Raw genomic sequence first — 6,718 nt, forward strand, 5'->3', positions numbered from 1 at the left:
CTCATCCATAATAACTCTCAAAGTATCTTGTTACATTTTTTTCATTCTTCTCTGTTCTAAGATCTCACCCGTCAGTTCTGACGCACCTTCACTTATGACAGCAGATTACAAAGAGGATACGAAGACGATGGCTTGAGGCATATGAGTGGCCTGGCCTCTGACTCACCACAGATTCCCTTTGAATTTGTCACATTTGCACAGGTTGGTTGGTGAGATTCTTAGGTGACCATTCATTAGAAAGCGGCGCGCCTCTCTGTGATGGGGCTCTGCTGCCTGTTCTTTATTTTGATTTGGCCTGTCCCCACATTCAGCATCCAACGTGTGCGCAGGTGGCATATGAGCGAACATGAAATGAACAATCAAAAGGAGATCAGAGCAGGTGATATTCTTTCACCTAGGAAAAAGAATATCACTTGCTCTCAGAATGTCATCCCGGTAATTCCTATGCATATATCCAAGCCGTGTAAGTGTCTATCTTTACTGGGGACCTCTTTTAGTGATACATCGTCTGTGGTATATGCAGCACTTCATACAGAGGCTGGCTTTTGTTACGGTCTGATAGTGACATGAATTGGACATCTAAAGACATTTTCATATCAGAAGAAGAAAGTGTGTGTGGATACATGTGTGGGTGCCATGAACAAATTTAGATTTTTCTGCCCAGATGCACACCTCTACATCTAACACTTAATTTGGCAAATTTCTGACTCTATTATTCATGTTTCTCTTGTTGATCGCATACTGATTATAACTTCATGTGATGTGTGACCTATAGCACATTTTATGTGCTCCTAATTAGCAGGAAAAGTTGAGAAAACTTGTCAACGTTTGCTCGCACTTGTGTATTTGCTCTGTGAATAAACACAAGCAACAATACTAGAACTTTTGAAGTTTTGTAATCCCACACTTTGAAAAGTTGCAGGTCTCCAAATCTTGCTGCAATTAAAATCTAATGGAAACACAGTCTTTGTTTACACAAAGATGACAGTTGTTTCTGATTAATATATCTATCTACTGGTTTAGACTTTAGTCTTTTTTTCCCAGCAAGGTCATTGAGTTGGAGTGGGATCATCACACATCTGGTTTGCGATGAGATATTAAAAGGAAACGGTGAGTCAGGAGAAATAGTTTTAAGTCTTTTAGGGGGAAAACGGTACTGAAATTTACAAGCGTGGAATTGAGGAGGGGTGAATTGGAGTATGTGATAGAGTAGGACCAAGGTGGGCTAAATGCCAACATTAATGCTGCATAGATAAAAGAAACAAGTATCTTTAGGTTGAGGTTCATAGATTGGTATATAATTTAGCATAGTAATGTTCATATAATGTTCTACTGAATAGGCAGTAACACTGCGAGACAGAAAATGATCACTCAGAAAAGTTGTGTGATATGGTTTATCCTTTTTGTCAAAGGAACTATGAGAGGAAGTTGGTAGCTACCATTTCATTGATTTCCCTTGTAATGTGGGAAATACTATCGTGGTTCTGGTCTATAACTTGTAGTTCACTGATATATTATATATCGATTTATGTTTAATTAACTAGAATTTTTTTTACAGTGGAAAAACTTAACAATTTAAAACTGATATAGCATTTCCCATATCTCTGTTATGTTCGCCCACCATGCAAGTCTTCCTACTTAGCGATCTTCTAATCACTTCACTGCTATGCATCCCTAAGACATCATTGTCCAAGTGTGTCATAAAAAAAGACTTTGCAAATGTTTTTATCTTCAAAAACCCCTCGGGATAAGATAAAAAAATGGTACACTCTGCACTGGCCCAGGCAGTGACCTAATAAGGGCGGGGGGATTAATTTGATTCCCTGCTGAGTTTGTAAGTTTACTCACTTAGAAAGAAATGAACACTCTCAATTATATGGTAGTTTCATTTTAATTGAGATAGAATATCAACCAAAAAACAAAAAATAAAAAAATCCAGCAATGCATAAGAGTTATGAATGAATTTGCATGCCATTGAGTGAAATAAGTTTTTGCTCCCTTCCAGGATTTTTGGTTGAGATCCTGTCTGCTAAATTGAAATGAAACTACCACATAAACACATAGACCATTTATGTGTTTGTTGGTGTACCATCTTACAAATTCAGCAGTGGATCAAATAATTAATTCTACTGCTTTATCAACTTAATCAAGCTGCATTTCCTTAAAGACAAAACTAAAGGCTTAAAGTAGCAGCCACATCAAAATGCTGTCTGACATGTGCATGATGATTTACAATTCATATTTCCTTTTTTTGCTTTTTATAATTCATTGATGCAACTTTCAGTTGCTTCATTTTCTTTGTACATATGATTTTACTGTGAGAGTCTCTCCAAACTATGAATGGATTTATCTGTTAATAATAATTTCTGCAGATTTTTGTCACACTTGTCAGATATTACTGACAATGAAATGTCTAATACTATTCCATTAAAAACAGTAAAGTACATTGGGGTCAGTTAAAGAATACTAGTATGATAAAAACTTGAAAATGTATTTATTCACCTATAAAAATAAACAAACATTGTGATGTAGGTGTATTTCAAGAGTCATTTCCTGATGAAGCTGTGCTTTACCTTCTTGTTTCCTCTGCGTGATTCATCTACTTGAACTTCTCCTTCAGTGATTCTCTGTTTTCCCCAGAGACTCGCCTCTACGGATGACCGAGGAGAGGAGTGACGGTGGCGTCGCTTCCTTCTAGATGAGCGAACAGGAACCGGTGGAGAAATGGAGAAATGGAGACCTCCTCATCCTCCGACCACACAGCCGCCAGGAAAAGGCAGGCGAATGGACAGGCGAACAAGGTCCCGGCTGGTGTGAGGAAGGAGAGGAAGCCTGCAGTGGCAATGAGGCAGAGTGTGCGTTGTCCTGGGGCGGCGGTGGGGAAGATGTAGTGAGTGAGAGAGCAAGCTCACCAGCCCTGACTTGCTCTCTCCAGGCAGTTATGGTGTTCCCCAACTCAGTGTCCTTAGCAAACTGGCTAAGCCGGGGGTTATATCGAATGATGGCCTCCACCGCACTCAGCCCAACTGCCATGGTCCTTAAATCCGGGGACTGGGCGATGCGGTCGAGCAGGCTCACCATCCGCTCCATCTCAGTGTTGTACTCCGAGGAAAAAAGAGTCTGCGGGGTCCATGTTCTGGTCACGATCTTCTGTTAAGTGACAGCTGTGTGCAGACAGGAATAGGACCCAAGGTGCAGAATCCAGAGACAAACTTAAACCAAAACAGCTTTAATGCTGAACTCAAACATAACATAACATAACTGGAAAAAATCAAAATAAACTAACACCGGTGGACTAACAAAACACACAGTAAAATAAATGGTAGATCACGACACGGACACAGAGAAACACAGGGCTTAAATACACAGAGGGAGCAATCAGGGAATGAGTAACAGGAGGGAAACACAGCTGGGGCAAATCAGGCCAAACGAGACAAAGGAAGCAAAACCAGACACATTAACATGAGACATGGACTTTCAAAGTAAAACAGGAAACATAACAGAGACTGAACAAAAGACACAGACTCACATGCAGTCACTACAACAGAGGGAACAGAGACGTGGGACCAGGGCAGACAGGGGAGACAGCAACTAAGGATTACACAGACAGAAAACCAGAACACTAAAACTCTAACCAAACCACACCCAGAGAACCTTAACTAAGAATAATCCTAAAACCCACAAAGCAAAGCTAGAATATAATGAAATAACAAAATCAAAGAACACAAAACACTGGGTCAACGACCCAGAGACCCTAACAAAGGACCCCAAAATGGAACCTGTTAAGAGATATGCTTATGAAGTAGATTTCAAACTCAAGGCTTTCAGTCACACAGTAGAACATGGGAACAGAGCAGCTGCAAAGATGAAGAATTTGATCGATTTGTGGAAGAGGAATGAAGTGAAAAAGTGAGTGTATAGTTGTGTATTTTATGTGTTACAAATGAATGATGTTGAGAGTTATTGTGAATGGGTTGAATAAAGTTGGACTTATTTGACTGTTTTGTTTTGCTAATGCATCTTATAACCTTTTGCGTCTTATGGTCTGAAAAATGCGGTAGTTGGCTTTCATTGTATCATACTTTTATGAACTAGCACACAGCATGCATTCTACAGAGTGGGCCATCTATATGGATACACTGTAATAAAATGGGAATGGTTGGTAGCACTCCACATGTTACTGGAGAGTGGCATTAGTCGAACATCCCTTCGGCAGATATTAGCTACTCACAAATGGCACCCTTACAAACTCCAGCTACTGCAGCATCTCAACGAGGATGACCCAGATCGAGCGCACAGAATTTGCAGAATGGGCAAAACAAAAATTGGAACAGGACCCTCAGTTCACGCAGAAGATTTTGTTCAGTGATGAGGCAAACTTTTATGTGAATGGTGAAGTTAACAAACAAAACCACCGCTATTGGTCTGACACTAACCCACATTGGATGGATCCCTCCAAGACTGTTGGAACAACAAAAGTGATGGTTTGGTGTGGTATATGGGGTACAACGATAGTGGGTCCATTCTTCATCAATGGAAACCTCAAGGCCACTGGATATTTGAAATTGCTACATGATGATGTGTTTCCCTCTTTATGCACTGAAGCTGGCACGTTCCCTGAGTTTTTCCAGCAAGATGGTGCACCACCACATTATGGGTGCCAGGTCCGAGCATTCCTAGATGAACAGTTTCCTGGAAAGTGGATTGGTCGTCGTGGGCCAGTTGAATGGCCCCCAAGGTCTCCCGATCTGACCCCCTTAGACTTTTATCTTTGGGGTCATCTGAAGGCAATTGTCTATGGTGTGAAGATACGAGATGTGCAGCACCTGAAACTACGGATACTGGATGCCTGTGCTGGCATTTCTCCTGCGGTGTTGCTATCAGTGTGTGAAGAGTGGGAGAAGAGGGTTGCATTGACAATCCAACACAATGGGCAGCACATTGAACACATTTTATAAGTGGTCAGAAACTTGTAAATAACTCATGAAAGAATAAAGTTACGTTGAAACCAAGCACACCATTGTTTTTCTTGTGACATTACCAATAAGTTTGATGTGTCACATGGCCCTCTTCCTATTGAAAAAACAAAAGTTGTATCCAAGATGGCCGACTTCTAAATGACCACCATGGTCACCACCCATCTTGAGGAGTTTGCCCCCTGTCATATTCTAATGTGCCACAAACAGGACTTTAATATCACCAACCATTCCCATTTTATTACGGTGTATCCATATAAATGGCCCACCCTGTATAATCTCTATAAATACACAGTCACAAATCATCTGCATTATAACCTCAACACCTTTGGGGTGGCTGTAGCTCAGGTGGTAGAGCAGGTCAGCTACTAACCGGAAGGTTGGTCGTTCGATCTCAGTCTGCTCCAGTCTGTATGCCAAATATCCTTGGGCAAGATACTAACCACATTTTCCTCTCTGATGCATCCATCAGAGTGTGAATGTGTATGAATGTTACATAGAGACCACTTAACAGCTTAGAAAAAGTGCTTCTGTGAATAGGAGTGATTGGGTGAATGAATTAGTTGTATAAAGCGTTTTGAGTGCTCAGATAGAGTAGAAAAGCGCTATATAAGAACCAGTCCATTTACCATTTACCAAGACCTTGGTGGGATGCAAAAAAATGGATTTAAAGTAGGGATATCAACTCCATAAAATTACTTCAGAGAGAGAGTGAAGGTAAGACCTCAAGAAGATCAAAACAGGTTGATTAAAAGAAATCTATTGGATTAAAATCAACTGCACATTATAAAGATATATTTAGTGAACATTAGTTATCTTAGTTATGCTTGGTCAATTTTTATTTGGTTAATGTATATGAGTTTTATTTTGCTGTTTTAATATTTGAATTTGATGTCTGTGAAGGTTCACAGTCATCCAAGTCATTGTAGTCCAAATTGCTCAAGACTTGGAGTAATGGAGTAATCAGGACCCTACACCAGACACCGGACAGAAAAATGTTCCCTCTAAGCCAGAATGGAAAAAACACACACATATAAGGGAAGCTCTTAAAACATGTGGTTATCCTAATTGGGCTTTCATCAAATTAGCAAAGATGCACAGAAAAGATTAGACACCAACTAGGGAGGATCAGAACGACAAACACAACCACATTGTCATTCTCTATTTAGCCGGTTCATCAGAGAAACTCAGGAGAGTCTTCTCCAAGCACGACACCCCAGTGTACATCAGACCCAGCAACACATTCAGACAAAAAGCTTAACAACGTAGTGTATGCTGCACAGTGTAGCGAGGAATGCCCAAACCTCTACACTGGAGAGACCAAACAGCCACTTCATAAATGCATGGCACAACATAGAAGAGCCCCCTCTACAGAACAAGACTCAGCTGTACATCTGCATCTAAAGGACAAAGGTCACTCTTTCGAGGACGCCAATGTTCACATTTTGGACAGAGAAGACAGATGGTTTGAAAGAGGAGTGAAAGAAGCCATCTATGTCCACTGTGAACAACTGTTTTTGAACTGAGGCGGTGGCTTACGACACCAACTGTCTGCCATTTAATATCCAGTTTTGAGATCAGACACCTTAATGTCCACTCACATCTTGGGTCATTTGTTCTCAGTAAATCACATGATAAGCCATTTTCCCACCTTGGCTCGTGTGATTAGGTAGGGGATCAATAGGGGGTCCATGACCCTCTTGGGGGACACTCTCCACCAATTGCTCTCAGAACTAAAGAAG

This window comes from Haplochromis burtoni, unplaced genomic scaffold, assembly GCF_018398535.1.
Source record: "Haplochromis burtoni strain Fernald_Lab_line unplaced genomic scaffold, NCSU_Asbu1 Contig_1469, whole genome shotgun sequence".
NCBI classification, from domain to species: Eukaryota; Metazoa; Chordata; class Actinopteri; order Cichliformes; family Cichlidae; genus Haplochromis; species Haplochromis burtoni.